Source organism: Thermobia domestica, chromosome 9 (genome assembly GCF_964235325.1).
Source record: "Thermobia domestica chromosome 9, izTheDome1.hap1.1, whole genome shotgun sequence".
NCBI lineage: Eukaryota > Metazoa > Arthropoda > Insecta > Zygentoma > Lepismatidae > Thermobia > Thermobia domestica.
This window is the reverse complement of record NC_137462.1, coordinates 255,106,115-255,127,904: the sequence shown is the minus strand read 5'-3', so window position 1 is coordinate 255,127,904 and position 21,790 is coordinate 255,106,115.

Below are 21,790 nucleotides of genomic sequence, written 5' to 3'. Positions count from 1 at the left end.
TGTCCTCAGAATTTCTAGCAATGTAACTTTTATTTTGATATTTTATTCTGCACGGATCTAGGTAACTTTCAACGTGGCAGTGCTCCATGTTGGAAACTGCTTTTTTTACTGTTCTTGTAACGTATGATACATTAGATAGGTGGCAACAAGAATTAACAGGCTGTTAAATGTATATATAAATGTGCATATATGTAAAGTTAGTAAATATACATTGCCTAGTTAAATAAATGACTTAAATAAGCATGCAATTCATATCACAAATATTTATGATTGTATTGTTCTTTAAACTACACAAATAATAAACACTTCCAATTATTATAACTTTATACTTACGTAACAGCTTACCTGGAAACATAAAAAACATTAAAATAAGCATATATATATATATATATATATATATATATATATATATATATATATATATATCGGGTGTTCTAAAAATGGCGCCCACAGACCACAGAGCACCATTCTACAAGTTATAATACAGCAGAAAATATAAATATTTGTATACCGTTCGGGACCTTGTCTGAAGACACGAATTTCACTATGTGGCAACGTCGCAAATAAAGAACCATAGAGCAGATATACTAATCTATCAAATAGTTGCATCGAGTCTTTCGAGATTGCAGCTAAATTCGATATAGATTGATATTAGTATCACTTATTAGTGTAGCAATCGATTTAATTGTTTGATGTATTTGTATGGAATTATTATGGAATTATATTCTTACAAGAAAACAGTTATAGATATGCGACAATCATTTTGGATATGAGTGTACATATAAAAAAACATGGCATGCATATTTTTCACTAGAAAAGCGAATTTCAGCGCTGTTAGACAATGGGAATTGTTCACCTGTTGGAACATTCGTACCATTATCACATTCGTAGTACTTATTCATAAATTTTCGTTTCCATTCCATAGTTAAAAATAACATTTCTGAACATTTGCTGATTTTTGGAACTAGTAATTTTAAAACGGACATCTAAGTATGTTGATTATGTCTTCACTCAAAGTTGTTTATATACATGAAAATATTTGGCTTTTCTCGATGATATGAAGAAATATTAAATCATAAGTTTAAAATGTGGTTCTTTCTTTCCTTGCAGAAATTTATATATCAAGTGAACCACTTATCCTTAAATTTAAATTTACATCCTTGTAAATTTTAGCTAATAGTTCTTTTTTACTTGTGTATATCGATATTGTTTATACAATTTATCATACAGCCTAAGTACTGTTCTGTCAAACCAAGATTGAGCTTTTTTAATTGCATTATATATTTGTCTTGTATTTAAAATATTTACTTTAAATAAAAATAATATAAAGTTGATTATTCCTTGTTGGAAACTAGAGACGCTCATACATATCAATATAGAATCCATTATACTAATTGCTGAAGTGTGACGTACAAGACAATGCAGATACAGTGTGTTCTAATTCGTAACACAATATTCTTTATACGGATATTTAAAAATGATGGAATTAATTGAAAATTTCGCTATTTTCAGAAAACTTATTTTATGTATATGCCTTGATTGCAAAAACTGCTTTTCAATGGCCGGGATTGCTTACAATAACAACAAAGATCATAATGCCTCTTACGAGCATTCTATATATGAAACAATATTGACCACATCCTAAATACTGGTAAAGATTGAAACGTGCTAGCAATTCTAAAATCGGAGAAACTTCTAATTGTATCTATTAAAAATAGTATTCTGTTTCCCACAAAAATTTATGCTCTAAAAAGCTTTATAGTATTTACGTCTATTTAAAAACAATCTGCGAAACTTAAAGGTAAAATGCGACCATACACTTTTTATATATGAAGCACCTGCTGAAAAAAGTCGAGTTTCCAATTCCTTGTAACTTTCTTCCAAATGCTTCCAAATACTATATATGATTAGATTTGTGTTAAATAGTAATGCTCATTTGGAGTTCTGTTACCCTGTCCATGTCACTTGAGTTATTAATATTGAGGTACAATCCCAATGTTGTTTTTTTCTATGTTGCTATAATCTAACGGTCTTAGTTTCCTATACTGCTTAATACCTGTTTCATTGCAAGTTTTCATTTGTAAGTAGACTTCGAATATGTAGTAGTTGTTGACTTATCTTATAAAAAAGTAATTTTGTTTGATAACACACTTAGCAATGCTGTGCTCTAGAACGTGCTAAACATAGATTATATTATATGTGTATGGCCGGAAATTAAGTGCTTTTATCGATGCAGTAAAAGTTATAAAGAATTACATTACATCTGACGTAAAGAGGTTAAAGAGATTAATGGAAGAAAGGAAGAAAAGACATGAACATTTATGAATATCAAACTAGTTCTAATCTAATTGAAGTGGTTCCTTACTCTCCTTAGTACATAGCAGATAGAAAGGCTAAGTAGTTGAGTGTAAAGTGTACCCTCTCCTGAACTAGTGTTTTTTAGTGCTGATCTGGTGCTTTATATGTAAGTAATATGCTGCTCCGATGGAACATGGAGACTCGAAATAGAAATATATGTAAGGTTTCATTTTCCTGCAGTATTAAAGGTTCCCTGCAATAGAAGTGGATTCCTTTATGATTGAAACAACGAATTATTAATACATAAATAAATGAAAAGAGCTTTACTATTTTTTTTTTATTTTCCAATCAATTTATGAGCCAAATTAAAAATTCAAAACAATTATTTACTATCTGCGGGATAAACAAGATATTTAAGAATAAAAGAGAAATTGTGCATAAGTTACGATCGGTATAATCGGAATTACCGTAGTTTAAAGAACTCGAATACTCGTTTCCCGTAATGATAGAAGGAATTATTGTGGGATATTAAAGTGAAAAAAACAAAAGAGAAAAAAGTACAATTAAGTGGTTAGTTTTCGATTCCAGATATCGTTTTGGATAGTTCTTGAATGTTATTCATTAACGTTAAAAACGGTATTAACGTAATAAATATTGTTATATATTAAGTAAATTTTTTTCTTTATATCTCAAATTAGTTGTACAGTATAAGTAGTGCAAAGTCTAGGCCATGAGGAAACATATAAAAAGTTGATTTTGGGTTGCTCTTAATTCAAGTTAGTACTAACTAATTATGACCTATGGAAACCAGAGTCTGAATGCATCCCTCTCAAAATCTCTACAGTGACTTTTGTTCTTGGTCAATGCATTCAGTTTCCACTTCTTATGCCTATTTCTTAATACTATCTTCGTACTTGTGTCTACGTAATGGATTTTGGTTTTCACTTAAATCTTTGGAAGATTACCTACTCTATTTCTTCCTTACTGCATGTGCTGGCACTGGAGATTCCTAGACTTGGTCAAAACAATGTTTCGTAAACGGTATAAATGATGAAGTTTTTTTTATTATGACCTTTTCTAAATTTGGCATTCTTGTTATTCTCTAGTCCATATATTCACCCCAATACTTTATTGTGAAATACTTTTCTTCTTCGTTCTTTCCTGAAAGTTAGCAACCTCGTATCCAAATCATACTGCACAATCATATAGCTCAAGCTAGTAAAATCTCAAATTTCGTAGACTACGAACAGTTCATTGCCAAATACGTCCTTGACAGTTTAACGTCAGAATATCATTTTCTTATTGATGAGTTTCTAAATTAAGTATATTCGTCTAATTACGATTATTATTTCTCTTCTTTGTACTGATAGAGGTGGAACAGATTACTCTTACTTCAGGGTTAAAGTCCAGATATTGATATTGTTTTGTTAAATATTAATGTATCTGATGTCTTATCACAGAAGATGAAAATGGCGTTCTTGTTTTCTTTGAGTAAATTATATATAAACTGCCTTTATACGAAACCAAGTGTACCGTTTTCTCAAGTAAAATCCAAGTTGCAGTTTATTTGATATACTTAAACGAAATAGTTGCGTAGCAAGGGAAACAGGCAAATTTTAACTTTAACATCTTTAGGAATACGTCATTCAAATAAATGTTTGAGGTAGTACAGTTACTGTGAAAAGCATTTTACAATCAAACGAAATTACTATGTAATACATGAGTTGCAACTACGTTGCATTTGGTAACATATTAATATTTCTATTAGCAGAGTACTTACACGCTAATAGAGTGAAATGCATATAAATCCTCTTAAATGAACTAAATTGAATTAAACGATTCTAAAAATAAAATAGACCGTTATCGTTGTTTTATAATAATCAAATATAATTTAATAGTATCTAAAAATTATAAATAATCTGACAAGGTTTGTCCTTAATTTAGATTGGGATCTGCTGTTCAAATTCAATAATTTACTCTTTTTCTAGTTTAAGTTTGATAATTTTTCAAGTCAGGCAGGTAGCCAAGTGGAGGGGTCCGGATTGTCCGTACCCCCACTTCGAAAATAGTAACGAAAGAAAATTAAGGTAGGATGAAACAAAAATAAACGAGAAAGAGAAGAATCAGCCTTAGAAATAAAAAAGGTACAGCAAGCCTTTGGTTACTCTTTCTTGTGACAAAATTAGTATTACTTACAGTACATGTTGGCGAATGAGCGGGATATCCTGGAACGTCAGAGAATTAGAAATTTCTAGATACATTAGGGAATTCTCAGAACATTTTAGGGAAATTTTACTAGTCAGAGAAATTTCAAGCTTTCGAAAGCCTATTGCCGTTCTGTAACAGTTTGGACATTTTTTGTCATAATTTTTCGTCATCGCTGCTCTGCAGTAGCAAGCATCTTATTTCAGGAACACTTTTCTACTGCTCCTTTAACCTCTCATTTGAAACTGAGTAGTTGACGGAATAATGAAAACAAGAAGCCTATGTGGAAAGAAAGTTAAAATTTGATTCAACAAGAAAGGAACGCAGATATTGTAAAAAATTCACAAAACACTATTGGGTAAGTAACTTTTATAATAGTTGGGATCATAATAAAAGGAAAATTTTTATATTTGAATGAACAGAGGAAGGAAATGGATATTCTAAGATCTCTTTCAGTACTTAATTATATTATAAGGATCCCAACATCACGAGAATAGTACATGTCAACACAACATTTGCCATTGATTGTAAGCAGCCTAGCAGACAAGAGGTCTGCACGAAAGACGCCGAGGAACACCGAAAGAAGACGGACCTCACGGAAGGACCCGCAGAATACGGATGAAAGGCGGACCACCGAGGGACCCAGCATGAGTCGTCTAACTGATCAAATCACCTGCACCACCCCGAGGTCGCACTGGACTATGGGTAAACCTATCCCTATCCGAGGTCACACAGGACTAGGGGTCCTTACTACAACCAAGCCTCTCGATGCTGCCTTGAGCTGAAGGGGCTATCCTTCAAGACTCACCAGAACCAGCAGAACTGCCTTGAGAGAAGGGACACCGTGAAAACACATATTTCCTCTCATCTGGATAATAACAAGATATACACTATTTACTCTTTGTAATCAAAGACGTTTTGTATTTAACAAATTTTATAATAAATTGGTGAAGGGGATAAATCTCGGTCCATCATTGACTCTACCACAGTCATTACATGGTGGAGGCGCCGTTTAATTCCAAAGCTAATAATGTTACTGAAATCATATCTGCTTAATCCAAAAAATAAATGGTTTTGAAACCTGCTCTGCTATTCGTCAAATTTGCTGTTTTTACTAATCGCATTGTTTTCTTTACATTAGTGAAGGTATTGTAACAGTTTTAAACAATCGGTATGCAGTATGCGATACTTCCCGTTTTTCCTCTTAATTATTTCAGAGTAATACAATTTGTTACACAAGATATTGAGCGAAAGGCCAGTACTAGAAACTAAAAACAATAAATTTAAAGTCATAAACCTCAAGGTAAAGAAAATCTTAACAATTGGTTAAAAAATGAAACCAGATATCGTGGTAAATGGTAAGAAGTATTTGCATACGTTTATTTCCCCAGAGTGGATGGGATGCTGCAGGCCACTTCTCTGTATCCAAATGTAGACACAGACCCATCATTTTGGAGATTCGATTTTACAATTCCGTTCAAATATTACTTTCATAAATTTTTGATTGAATTTGTAATATTGGCTTTTGTTTCCCGAGAGGTGAAATGTCGTCAGCATCATCTCGAATTGTCACATATTCAATTTCCTCAATGGTTCTGAGTATGTTTAAGCATAGACAGGGTGGCCACAAAGTCCCGTTACACGTAGAAATAAGTAATATAAACAACTAAACGTACGTAAATAACTACAAGAAGAGGACTGAGTGACATAAGCAACAACGCTTTCGAGAAATTTTAATGAGAAAAGAAACATTAAATTCCCAAAGGATCAGTCTGTCGACTGCCATTCTCATGAAATAGGATAATATGCCGTCAGGTTCTGTGAGACATTTTGCGGAGTACTTCAGAGTGTAACGTACATATGGAAAAAGTAGTCACAAGGATTTGACAATTAGCTTCAACAATTTCTTTAATTTTAGCAAAAATGGAGATTAAAAAGATATATATATATATATATATATATATATATATATATATATATATATATATATATATGATAACAATTGCTTCCACAACATTTTTTATAAAGGGCGTTTGACTACGAGCCTATGATTTAATGTACTCTCCAACTACCTCCATAAAACTTGTTGCGTGAGTACCTTAGAATTCTAAAACATGTATTTTTGGATAGGTCACATGCTAGTTCCTAAGTGGAGCCTTGAGCCGACTACAGTCGTTCCCATAGTTTTGGAGCTATGAACCTTTAGAATTCATTTTTTCATGTTTTCGGTAGCCTATAAAACATAAACGATGGGGTTTTGCCCTATGTTTATAGGAACATTTTTGTTGGTTTTACTTTCAGGAATCACTCCTCTGCTTTTGTCCAACAAATTTTGCGCCATACTGTATATATATATATATATATATAATTTTCGAACTATTTTGAACTATTAATTTCCTAAAAATATGCTATTTTTCTATCCTTCTATCTTTTCCTTTTTTTATTAATAATAATTTGAGTAAGTTGAATAAGGTTTTATAATACAAACAGTCTCCCCCTGTCTTTAATGAGCATTCGTATTGAAATACTAACTTACAGCACTTTCGTGTATTATTAACAAGCTCTAAGACGTGTATCACTCCTGTATTAATTTCCGTTCTCGTTCTTTTAGATGATTTCTTGCAAGTCATTTCCTCGGAGTCTTACGATCATTACACTTGCAATGGAAATTTGAAATGAAATCTCTGAGTTTTACGTCCCACTGTTATGCCGGTTAGGCTAAAGGAGACGGTGATGATGAGTAATGGATGAAATGGTGGAATGAAGAAAGTGGGAGGAAACGGGAGAACCCCGAGAAAACCCACGCACACGGTGTTTGTCCACCACAAAGTTCACTTGGAGGGGGCTGGGATCGAACTCGGGACCCAAGCACCAGAGGTGAACGCTCGACCACTGAGCCACCGCGGCCCCCACAATGGAAATTTTCGAACGCTGAGAGAAAAATAGCTGTTGACAGTCTACCCATCCGCCTTCAATTTTTTTTTATCTTCCAATTCATCCCGGCTCAGGTAAAACTTTTCGCTCATACTATTATTGCACATTTTAAAAAGAAAAATATTACTATTCAAGAACATGTATACAAAATACGCTGTTGCGTTCGTTTTCACTTATTTGTTTTTCTTGTCTGAAACACAATAAAATAAAAATGTTTTAAATACCCCTCTGGTATCCACACTATGAAAATAATATTTTGCGGTAGTGACAACGATGTCTTTATCACTGAACTTTGCTGAATCCGCAAAATTCAACAATTCGAAGGTTAAGGTTGGTTTCCTACGTGGCTGTTCAGTGTAGTGTCGGTTGGTAAAACGTTAACAACACTATGTCTCTCATGCTTTTAAATTCCGTGAAATGTACAAAAATAATTCACAAAATAATTATTTCGCATGGAACAATACACTCTTTGTCTTTATTCGTCGTACGGACAGCATTTTCGCACTATCTGCGGTTTTTCTTGGAGTTATTCGTGTCTGGCATGTGCGGTTGTGTCTTAGGAACTGTATGCTGTGGTACGCTCCACAGACTTTTCGGATTTCTCCAGTGCTTTCCTTCTTTCCTGGAAGTGTTTCCCTGTTTGGATCAGTTCTCTTATCTAGTGATATACCAACATATGCCGTATCTTGATCAACATGTGTTTTGTTGTGTTGTAAGGGAAAGTGAATTTTCTGTGCATTATTCTGTATGTTATCCTGTGTATATAATGCATTAGTGCTTTGTACTAAAAAGTTTGGTATGTTTTGGTTAACGTGAGCATACAGTGTCGTAGTTATAGAGTGTTTACTCTGAATTCTAGGATGGCCTATCTTTTGGTGTAACCGCCTACTAGAAGTGCTCTGAAGCTGTATCCCTGAACTATGATCATTCATGTTCTCCTGCTTCTGCTCTATATTTCTTATTTTAACCAGGATATACACCGTAATTACCATAACAAATAGTACTAATACTCCTAGACACGTCATTGCTACTCTTAAATAAATGTTTTTCTTATCCATTTCCCCGATTTTATCTGCAAAAAAGAGAGAAATAAAAAGGGTGTCAGGGCTCGCTCTTAGGCCCTATGGTCATACATAAACTATCAGTAGTAATAGTTAACCTTATCTATTGTGTCACTCTTGTGTCTAGTATTTCATAAGTTGCAATACATAATGTTCTAACACACGAACATTACATGTTTCGTGCAATATCACTGCTCCTTATGTGGAACGTTACCTATTACTTCTATAAAAGTGTATAATAACCTAGAGTCGTTGGGACGCATTCGCATTACACAATATCTTTCTCTTTTTTGGCCACTTAAAACCCTATTACAAAACGAACATCGTGTTTGTTTTTGTTCAGGTTGTTGTCTTTTAAGTAGTTTTACTTCCTTACAGTGCTATATTTAGTTGTGTTCCCACTTTATTTAATCCTTTGTTGCTGTTCAATGTCATTATTAACATTCTTCTTCTTTTCTCCCTGAAAACGCAAGCATTTCGATGTCTTCGATGTCCTGTCGCTGCTATAATGTTGTGGGCGTGGTCAACAGCAGCCGGAAGCCATTATGTTTATAGCTTTAACCCAAGGTCTCACCTGAGTTTCGTCGCTTCACTGATAGAGGAGCTGGAAGTCAGAGTTTTGCGTACGCAACACAAATTCGACGCTTTCCCTGTCTGACGTACTGTACATAATAAACGTACGGCGATTTAAGTATAGAATATTCTTCAGATGATATTTTTAGATATTTAACTGATTTATTGGTGGTTATTGACGTCCATTGGCGGAAAAATTTGTGCCCCTCTCGGCACCTTTAAATTTCACAGGATTTTTTGGTGTTTTCTTCATGTTAATGTCTTCTCACGCCTCTAAAGAGATGTTTCACTGGTGCCTACCATAAGATGACCAGGCTGATAAAGGACCAACACCATCCTTAACGTTTTTTCTATATTCTTTGCTTCTGTAGAACATGGACCCGGGGTAACCTGAATCCAATTTAAATGTCGTACATATGGATTGGTATGCATGCAAGTCTATTTATAAACCTTTTCTTATATGCTCCAACCCTATGTAAATATCCTTTAACCCTTAACTGTTGTTGCTTTGCTATCATCAAATTAAGTTCTCATTCACTGTACTTTTTGTCATATTTTATTTCTGTGTTTAAGATAATACTTTCATATACATATAGTAGTAACACTTTATAGATACTCGTTTCTATTATCGTTCTTTTGTCTAACTGTTCTAGCTTTTATAACCTTTCTTGATCCTAACAGATTTATTATTACCTTACTGTACTTCTTTTTATGTTTATTACTAAAATTTATCGCATCTGCCCTTTGTGATGTTTTGACTATGATATTCCCCTTCTCTTCTACTACAGTGCTATATTATCTAGTTTTGTCAAGGATTACTTTCTTTTACATCTTTCTTCTCGTTTATTTACGTATATCGTTATTACAAAGGACATTTACTTCCTCTATAACTTTTCCGATCCTACGGTTGATTCAACGGGTCTAGTCAATATCCTAGTACATATTTATAACCGTATATACTGGTGATGGCTGACATGTAAGTACTTGACGCATGTTTTTATTCTGTATATCGTTTACGTGTTCCAACCTTGTTTATTATGCAAGTGGTTGTTTATTTTTACTATGTTTTTTTTCAATTTTTCCCAATTTTTGTTAAATCCTCAAATCCTTATACTTTTAAGCAATTATAGTTTGTGCATCAAGGTGCAAACAAACAATGATTTCCTACTCATATTATTATTATTTTACGGTTGTGTGTTTTTCATCTTATGTTGATTTGATGTATACCTTAAACACTTTCCGTTCTATTTGTGATGATTTTTTATGCCTCCTCTTTTTGCATCTTATATTTTCGGATTGATTTATATACTCTACAGTTCATTTTTATTAGTAAACTAGTTGCAAATATAAACACAATGATGACTGCTCCTATTGCATACATCATATAATTTGTTTTCAGCACCAACTGTGGTACCGTTATATCTACCTCTAACTTTAAAAGATTCGCAGCAAATGAATTTAATTCTTGAGTATGAACGTTAAATTTAATTTCTTTTCTGACCAGTTTCCTTTCAAATTTAAAAGTTTATTACTGACTTCGATTACTTGTTTGGTTGCAGTTGCGAATTCGCCTGTTATTTTACTATCAAACTTGCTATAATTTATAAAATACGATCGTCCATTACCATATATTAACTTAGTTGATATGATTTTATGATGTTTACCTAGTTTTGTCGAGTAACCTTACTCCAACGATGAATATAGTAACCCAGCGTGTTTATATGTATATATTACTATTGTAAAAAAATTCTGAACTTTGTGACAATTTTCTTAAGAGCTATTGAATACTATATTGTTTAAACACTTTGCCTCATTGCCTAATGCAATTGTTTCACAAAAATATATATTAACTTTTAAATTCACACTTTGATTTATCTAAGGTATGATAGGCCTATATTCCATTTGCCAAATAAACAGCTTCTGGTAATTCATAAAAAATTGTGAACTTTGCATTAGACAACCGATGGAAATGACATTGTACATTTCTGATACACTGTTGTCATAAATAATCGGCGTCTTTAAATCAATGTTGTTTTCGTTATAGTGGTACCTCATAAGGTAAATGGTAGATATTTTATAAACCATTCGTATATCCCATCTATAAGTCGAATGTTTTAGTACATATGAGCATTTATAAATCTTATTACATCTGGATTCGATAGTATGTGATAAGATAATTATTTAAAATATTGTTCATAACTTTAGCTACTCGCTCTTTCACCATGTGCGCAAATAAATTCGTCAAAAATGTTGTCTGACCTTGATGTAAATAATAGTGTTCCGCAACATACTTCTAAATTCCTGTAATACATATTGTACCTTTATGATAATGCCATGGACAATCGAAATTTCATTATTGAATGAGGACTTTAAGTTCTGCATTTCCGTTGTCAATAAATGTTCATGTTCAGTTAATTCTTTGTTCGAGGACAATAATTGTTGAGTTTTAATAAATTTACAGATAGATAAGCCTATTGATGGCAGTCCTACTAGCCATGAAAATATAGAACTCTTACTTCTAGCAATTTGTAAACATCTTTTGCTACCATTCATGTAAACAAAATGACACGATATAGAATTAATAATATTTTTTCTTAATCCTTTTTCATTTATGGCAGATTCATGGAAAATGCAATACGTTTCGCTACACACGTTGTGCACAGGTACTAACTGATGATAGTTTATATGCATCTTGATTGTCGTGTATACAACATTTGAAGAATGAACTGCAAATGCACTAGCGTCAATGCAACTCCTGAGTCCTGCAACGTTACTTGTTGATGTTCTCCGTTCATTATGACTGTAGTTATCGCCATTAAAAGTCCTTGCAGAATAATTGGATTCAATATTCTCAGATTCCTATTACTATGTTTTTCAAAACCGTTTTCAGAAATTAATGCAGAATTTAACAATTACTAATTTATCCCGATTTTAGAGCCTTAATCACTTATTTTAGTTATTTATTTCTATAATTAATTACTTGCCTCTTAGAAACACAGTTTACTATTGAATTTGAACCTTAAATATGTATGTATAAACTATAAAATCTTACACCACTATTCACTGTAACCAATATACTTCTAACGATTTGGGAATACAGATGGAAGTCCACATTTCCTCAGATCTCTGATTGGGCTTTGGTCGATAAACTGCCGCCCTAGTGACAGTTACATTGATAGATAGTTCTTGAACGCATTTTGTTCACAGTTAGCCAAATACCTATATAGTCTAATTTCCAACTTAATAAACTATTCCATTCCATCCCTATTTCTTGTTGTAGAACTACTCTGTTTTTTTTTTCAAATTTTACTTCCCGATCCTTGATATCCATCTTGATCAACGTCTTTCTCATCTTTCGGATCTCTGAACGGTTAAATTCTTCTTATGTTTATGGTATCAACTTACGGTTCTTCTTTTGCTGTCTCATACTGAATTTCATAGAATTATTATTTAATTTATAAAGTATTAAACCCTTGATGTTGTATCTTCCTCCGAAACATGCCGAAATTCCAGATCGTGGCATTTCCTTAATGAGAACGGCCTGACCAATATCAAAATTTGGTTCACCTATTTTTTTCTCAATTCCTCTTCTCTGCTATTTAATTTTTTTCTGCAAGTTTCAGTATGCAATTCTTCTGGCTTCCTCGACTGCTTTAATTCGTACTTCGTTATCAATATACTCACAGGTTATATCCAAATCTTGTTCTAAGAATGTTCGCATCTCAACTTCATGGAATAATAAGCCGAAAATCGTGTAACGTTATGTATTTGTGTATTCATTGTAAATATTATACTCGGTAAAATGTAGTCCCTGTTTGTAAATTCTTTGTGGATATAATGCTTCTCTAATGCCATTGCTCGCTCCGCATTTCCAAAAGAATAATGTGTACTTGTGTTCGCGAATTGAAGGTTCATTCCAAACCTTTCAGCCATGTCTTCGAATATCTTATTTTATGTGCAAAAAGCCTTCCCAAATTCACTTATTCCAGGACACCGAATTTAGTACTTCATTCTTCAAAAATCACCTGCGCTATTATTTCTGCATTAATAGCTCGTACCGCTAGGGCAGTAACGTAGCTACTCGTGTTATCAACGAACACCAAGACGTATTTATTCCTATTATTTCTTGATCTTTTGAAAGGTCCTAATTCATCCAACGTAACAAATTGAAAAGGTGTGTAACTAGGATAAATGTGAGTATCAAACAGAATTCTCATTTTTCCGCTTCTGTATTTGACAACTAATACACCTTCTCTTGCAAAAAATTCTTCCTATTATGAAAGTAAATTACTATGAAAGCTCTTTTATAACACTTACTGTACGAATAATGACCTCGTCCGTAAATTGAAGAATGGAAATTCCGAAAAACCTGTTCCCTTAGTACATCCGTAAAACATAGAAATAATTTCGTTTCACTAGCCAATTTTTGTGTCCTATATAACCGATTGTCTTTGATTGTATCCTATAGTGCTTGCTTCTCCGCCCTCACATCGGTGTCCTTTGGATGTTCTATTGCGTTTATGATAGGACAAAAAAATTACTATCGCTTTGGTGAAGGAGGTCACACAAACTTATTTACATCTTGTATCGCATGAATTCTGAATTAAAAGATTTCCCAATCATCCCCATCAAATGGAAATATATACATGCTTTGCCAACCTCTGCTTGAGCTTGGGAACGACTCAAGTAGAAGGGTTGGTAACAACGTATTTGGTCGCGTCCGAACTATCCAAAAAAATAAAGATTAACAAAAAAATTGATTTTTACTTTTCTCGTTTGAACGAAAAGTTTGTCGAGAGGGATAGTTCACTACACAAGCATAATTGGGACTGGGTACGTACCGCGACCTATTCTCGCGTCAATGTTTAAAACTAAAGACAACAACAAAAAATATAAGGGAAGCAACAAGATTGAAATGCCGGGACTTAGTTATTAACTGTTCATGTTTAACAAAAAAAGCAAAATTGACAATCTTACATGCACTGGTCTCTACATGGGAAATTTTGGTATCAACGTACACATGAACTGAAATGAACAACAAGCATTAAACATGAGCATCGTAAGACAACATTCTCATCATTCGTATTAAACACACATAACGTTAAAGTTCGTATTTTGAATGACAACTTTTCTTTATGAAATTTCCTAGCTAGCTAAACACTGTTTAAGAACATCAAATTGTATACAGTAAGTAATTATACGCATGCGATTTTACTTTATGGTGGCCTACATTTATTATTATCCTTTTTGTTTTAAAGCCGGTGTTCACTATTAGTGGAAGGCGATGTATTGAGCGTATAAAATCACTATTCGAAAGACACGATCACTCTCACATTAAACTGTTGATATATACCTGGGTCAGGCGAATTTTGGATGATGCTCGCACGAATCACTCGATGATTGCTCCTATCACATCAATTTACGTACTTACAGATTGGTTTTCCAAGAGACGGTAAGCTGGTTCCGTTGTCCTCTCTGGCGTGCTGAATTCCAATTCGATAAAATTTATGATTTTTGAACTTTTCTTGATAATACTGCAACTATTGCATTCAGTCGTCACTCACACATATTAAAGTTATTTATCTACGCCAACTAAGCATCGATGTCCTTTTAAAATTACACTTTTAACAAGAAAATATCTCGCGACTCAGGATACGCTTTGTACCCTTCAAACCCCAGATCCCGATTAATTGGCGCACTTCTTGATTGCACAAAGCATGTGAGTAGAGTATACTTGGGACGTAACGCTGTTTCTGATTGGTCAGTAATTGAAAAGTTGTCCAATCATCACTAACTTTAGGAGGTCACCGGAAATACGAAATGATCTAGTAGTTTCTGGAATGTTCTCGAAGCTCCACAACCGGAAGTTCCAATGTCTTCGAGACAAAGAACTGTTGCTCTGCAAACACACACATGCACAAGGAAAGTCAGTTTGTGGCGTCGAAGAGATGTCATGTACTGGAAGAATGTGATCATAGTTGCCAACTGCTAGGTTCATTACCCAAAGTCGATTATGAATTTAATAAAATGTGCGCATTAATTTTTCTTGCTTCGATAGTTGATAGCAAAATCCTTGCCTTGCACTTCTCTCACATCAATATCCTCATCAAATGTAAAATTGACTTCATGCTCCTCCATCTTTATATGTAATGTTTTCAGATCAACATCTTCCATTGTTGATTCAATATCGGTATTACGTGACAACATGCCACTAGGGCTCTTTTCGCCTCGACAATGTAATTGTACAGGGCCAGCTCCAAATTCCATCTTAACAATTTTGAGACAATTTCGGAGTTGTTTTCGAATAAGTTATAGAACGGCAATCTATTTATAACTCACACTCTTTGTTAAATAAATAATAATTGAATCCCATATGTACACTCACTGCTGCCAAAATTTCCAATTCCACTATGTGTCGTTGCACCTCTTGAGGTCTTAACACCCAGCTGTAGTATGCTACTGGCGTCCATTCTCCACTTTCCTCCTTTGGCATTAATGGATTTTTTGACGCATCCGTGTACAGTGGGCCACAAAAAATTCTTGATGTACAAAGTCCGTGAGATAGGCAAACCAACTAACGCCTGCTCCAAATTACTTACGTCTGGACGTGTAGCTAGAACAGTAGCATGAAGTTGCCCCTAACTTTCAAAATAGCAAAACGTAAAGTGTGTTTTTGTGCAGGAGTGAGGAGAAACGCTGGCTGACGAAATCACAAAAGTCAGTCTTCGAAAACTTGTACTCACAGTAAACAGCACAATACCAGAAAAAATATACGGACACCAGAGGCGCCGATGAGTAGATAACAGTCAGGGGCATAAATAATGTTATAATTATCTCAAATGAGGGATTATAAAGAAGTTAACTTACTTCAAATGACTATACGTATATGCTTATCAAATAAAAATTGGATAGATAATGCGGTATATGTAGTACGATATTTTTGGAGTAAACACTAAGCCTTGCGTTGAGTTTTGAAACTATTAACAATAGTCCTACCTGCAAATCAATTAAAATATGGCTCAATCATTCCGGGAAGAGCCCAACCTCCAATGAAAATTTTAGGGATCTAACAGTGCCTGAGCTGCTTGGTTCCGGCTCCACTCATTGATACGTAAATATTCGTACGCAGTAATTTATTTGTAAATATTAAAAATGCAAAATTCGATAACTCTCAAACGAGTTGGAGAACTTATCTTAATAACCGTATTTCCCTTTAGGTTACAAATATAAATAAAGGCCCCGATTTGTGTAATATTTGCAAAAAATTACGCATTGAGACACAAGGAGAAAAGAGGAGAATATAGTGTCAATTAAGAACAATTTATAAATGTACGAAATTAACAGGTAATATCAAATATAGAACCATTAATAAAATTAACACTGTAGTTCGTTTTGTACATTCATTTTTCTTCCTTTATTTTCATTATTACATCATCACTGAATTTCTCCACTCGAGATTATCTTCGTTTAGCACTGGAGCCCAGCCTTGTAAATAAACATTTTAAGAAACTAAAGGTTGCGGGCGGAAATCGAACCCGGGCAAGGAAATTGGCAAATCACAACGCTAACCATTCACCTAAAGCGTTTCTTACTCCGGCTTGCCTAAATAAAGGGTATTTTCTGTTCGCTCAAAACAGTAGTTTGTTTATAGTCAAAGTGATTACCAAAACACAGGAACATGGAATATTTCGAGTCCCTACATTGCCTCACTATTGCAAAGTAAATGGAAATGTTCAATATTACAGAAATAAAACAATCAAGTGGAATTATGCCTGTGCAAATAATTTTATACTAACATAGACAATGAAACTAATAAATATTTGAGCTTAATCGTCTGACAATGTTACCAACCTGGTACAAAGTTTTATGTTTTCAAATAGCAGTAGACGTCCATACTTTAGCCTGATTGCTGACATCAAAACATTCCTAAATATGGGGCACTGTCTTCCGAAGTTTATATGTGGCATAAATGAAAACTGCGTCAAAATCATCACCCCACACGGCGGGAATTCACGTGGTTTGGTTTCTACGTTAATCAATACGTCCACGTCTCATATAGTCTTGCTGTTGAAAGGGACGTTAAACTCCAAACCAACTCAACTCATTAAGAACATATTGTTGAGTTAAATATATATTTGAAACTATACGTCCAAAATGAAAATTCTTCATCCCTCTGGTATATATATATATATATATATATATATATATATATATATATATATATATATATATATATATATATATATATATATATATATATATATATATATATATATATATATATAGAGAGAGAGAGAGAGAGAGAGAGAGAGAGAGAGGAGAGGGAGAAGAATAAATATGATTTCACAATTTAAAATTAGTGGAAGAAATAATAAAAAAGGACTTGAACCATATAAATATTGTTACTTGACTATTTCAACAAAACTGAAGTTCCAAGTGTGCTGACGATCTTTACTTGGATGGAAAATTTACATGTTTGGTTGCACCTCGCAAAGAATTTGTGTGCAAGACCATGGAATCTACGAACAGCACTGTGTATGACTGACCTAATTCATTAAGCGCATGTCAGCTTCTTTTTTACATTTTCGAAATAAACCAGTATATGTATTCCTTATTATAAGTAGAAGAATGCAGTTGGTAGTAAGTTAATAATAAAATGTCTTCAACAAGAAGCTATAATCTTTAACAGAAAATGGACAAGGAAAGGAAACATAAACGCAATTATTATAGCAATAATAAATAACATTGTTAATAAGTAAGCAGTAGTTAGTATATTCATGACTATTTACAAACACGTACCTTGAGATATTTTTGAGTACTCAATTTAGAAAGTTTAGAATATTTAGTTTTTTATATATATAATTCATTGAGAGTCAGCATTGCTGGGTTCTTAAATTGTAGGAACTTTTTCCATATTACAAATTACTTTTGTCCTCTTGACCTGATTTACAGTCGTGAAATTTAAAAACGAAACTTAGAAGAAATTGTTTTACAACTATGAATTTTGGTATTTATTTTGTGTACGATTTTGTACGATTGTGAGAAATTCTAATTTGTAATTGTGAAAATTGTGAATAATTAAAAGAATTTGAAGAAATATTTTTTCATAGCTTTGTAAATAATAAATAAAATAAACAGTTGTTAGTGCAGCATATATTTTTATAAACTAAACATGTAAACTTGTACTCGATCATCTCATTTTAGTTGGTTCGATGTGATTTATCGATTTATACATATATAATATGTTTGAAAATATTATTTTTAAAGAAAGAAAATAAATCAACATTTTGGACTGAGTAATGTAGTCTTAGAATTGGCGTAATAAAGATCTTAATGACAGCGAAGACGACTTCTGTATAACTTTGGGAAGGCATTGCAATATTTGTATTTCCTTGTCACAAATTCGAATAAAGATATCTATATCCAGTGAAGCCAATCCCCAAGATCAGAGCGCATGGTTAATGACGATATAATTCAGTTTCACTTTTATATCAATAAGTAGCTGTAACAAAGCATCAATTTTCATATCTACGAATAGGATATTTTACTACATGTTCCAGACAAGTTTACATGGGTTTTTACATTCACGTATGACATTTTGTTTACCTCAATATTATCAATGGAACGATATATGCCTCGTCATTGAAACACTGCTAGGACTACGCGTATTATTCTTGAAACTATGTGTGTCAGTGTTAAGAGAAATCAAGCAAAAAAAGGTACAATCCGATTTTTAAAAGTTAATATTTTTCACTTTAGGAATCTGTTATTAGGATCACAAAATTATTTTATGCACTAAGCATACAAGTTGTGAAACACTAGTTACTAATGTGTATTTACTAATAGATGCAAACTGAACTCAATTATACTTATAATTTTCCTTGTATATCAACTAATCTTGGATCATATTTAATCCATATTAAATGTATTAACTACTTAAAGAGAAACTTGCTCTGAAAATTATTTGTCGACTATCCAATAATTACAACAAACATTAGTCTTTTTGAGTTCGATTCCCAGTGAGAGGGAATTAAATTCAAACGCTTTACGTCACATCTCATGTAACCTAAGTACAGCAATAAGATACTAAACTCCAATAACCAACATCAGTAAACATTCATTTTGAAACATAATTGCGAATTTATAAAAGTAACACACATTAAAATGAAAATACCCTTTTCCGTTTCATTTCATAAATAATTTTTCTTCTTTATGTAATGATGTGGGATGATGATTGAAGAATACATCTAAAATAAAATGATAGTTCGGTGACTTATCCGTTGGCAGATTTGTCCATTGGCGGATTTGTTCATTGGCAGATTTAGTAATTGGAGGGTTTGTCAATTAGTAGATTTGTCCAATCTCACGATTGGCGCATTTGTTCATTTTCGCGTTTTGCGCATTTTGTCATTGGCAGATTTGTCAATTGGCTGATTTGTCCATTTTCACAATTGGCGTATTTAGTCATTTTCGCGTTTGGCTCATTTGGTAATTGGCAGATTTCGTAATTGGAAGATTTGTCCATTGGCAGATCTGTCCATTTTCACGATTGGCGCATTTGGTCATTGGCAGATTTGTCCTGGACCCAGAACTTTAAGGTACTTATTCTATTTAGATTTGCCAAACATTTAACTGGTAAATTGACAACTGATAGATTTAATGATGGATAAAAGCGTAAATATACTATTGTTGAATTCTGTGTTAAATAAAATAAATAAATTATTCAAAGATTTTCCGTATAATAAATGAGAAATGGCTTCCAATTTAGACAAGAAAAATGATATTTCTCTTTTAAGACGTGTGGAATTACAAGATTTAGAAAGAGGCAATTTATACCAAATAATAGAAAATTGATTCAAAAACACTACACAGATGAAATTGAATTAGTACATTTGAACGGGAAATATAAAACATTATTGCCACTGAGCTATAATGCAGATACAGAGCAAGTGTTAAAAGATATGAATAAATATAAACTATTTATGCGTTATGATAGTATGAAGTCGTTAAATAATGAATATTCTAAGCAACAAATATTTTTCAAGGAGAAACCTTAAAAATAAATTATTTGAAAATAAACTATAAGGGGGAAAGTGAGTAGATAATATTGATCCTCCTACCAGATTTATTATTGCTAGCGATATTAAACAATTTTTAAAAAATGTCCAAGGTAGAGTTCAAGTTTTTAAAATTTAAAGTTTGCGAATTTCTTTTAAACTATAATTAATGGACGCAGTTTAAGATGTCATTCTTTCAAATTGAAATTGAGTTAGGTATATATATATATATATATATATATATATATATATATTATATATATATATATATATATAGGGTGCGACAGATATTTTAGAAATAAATAATATTGGCGGAAATATCAGCAGAGACAGAGGATTTAATGACCACTTAACATCATGTACCTGAAGATAGGCCCAATAACCGGCTCTAACATTTTTAAAACTGTCGCCGAGTATGATTGAGGTGGGTCCAGGGAATGTTTGTCATGGCATCCACAATGGCTGTTCTGAGAGCCGCAACGGTGTAGTGTGGATGCTTACTACAGACCAACTCAACCATGCCATATGTTTGGGGACCATATGGGGACGATATGTTCCCATATGGTCCCCAAACATACGGTCCCCATGACGTGACGTGCTCGTGCAATTTCGTGGCCTACCATTCTTTGATTGAACGGGCCGTATGGAGTCCTGATGAAAAATATATGGATTTCCACGTGCTACTTTTGTACTCCAGTGTTGCGCAACCATCTTCAACACATCGGTGTAAGCAAGGGCGTTGTATCTAGCATCTTGGATAAAGAAATGTGCATGCATCACGTGGCCCTCACTTCTTACGAGCTTGGTGTGCATGACGTTCGGGAGCTCCTCGGGTTTTTTACACAGCCACCGATCATTTCTGTGGTTCGCCTTCTGGTCCTGGAGGAAGATTTTCTCATCCGACAAGAACCAGAACATTTCTGGCAGCCCCGGATATTTTAGCTTGTTCAAAAGGAGCCTTGTGCAGGTCATTCTCGCGCACATGACGTACTTTAGAATGTGCACTGGGAAATTAATGCGTAACTTGTTATTATTTCTGAAATTTTTCCTGGATTGTATGTTATTTAGTTTATTAGTTGGCACTATCTTGTCTCCAGGTCATCGTATAAATGAATTTCGGCGTGTACTGTGGTGTAAATAGCATTACAGAAAGAAACTAGTTCGTTACAAACATCACGGCTGAACTTAGTAATATTTGGATTATTTTTTGAGCTGCCAAGATAGCGTAGGGGTAACGTGTGGGACTCATGAGTAAAGCAACTAGGCAACATAGGTACAAACCTTCTTCAGGCCAACCTCTGTTTTTTCACAAAGCGATCGTGAGGAATGAAGATTGTCTTTTCATAGTAAATGAGGAATCGTTAAGAAGGAGGATGCACACACCTGTATCACGATGGAAACAATTTACGAATGTTGGTTGGGGATGAGCAAACAACATTTACAGGAATTACTAGGACGGATCGAACCCATTCAGTGATCTGAAGTATACACTTTTCATATTATTGGTCTTAGAAAGAAACACTAAACCATTTGTTAAACTTGTTTTGGGTACAGTAATCTGTGGAGTAGCGGTAGCGTGCTGGATTAGCAACTGGAAGATCTCGGTTCGATTTCCCATCAAGTAAATTCTTTTTCTCATAAAATAATGGCTACAAACAGAGA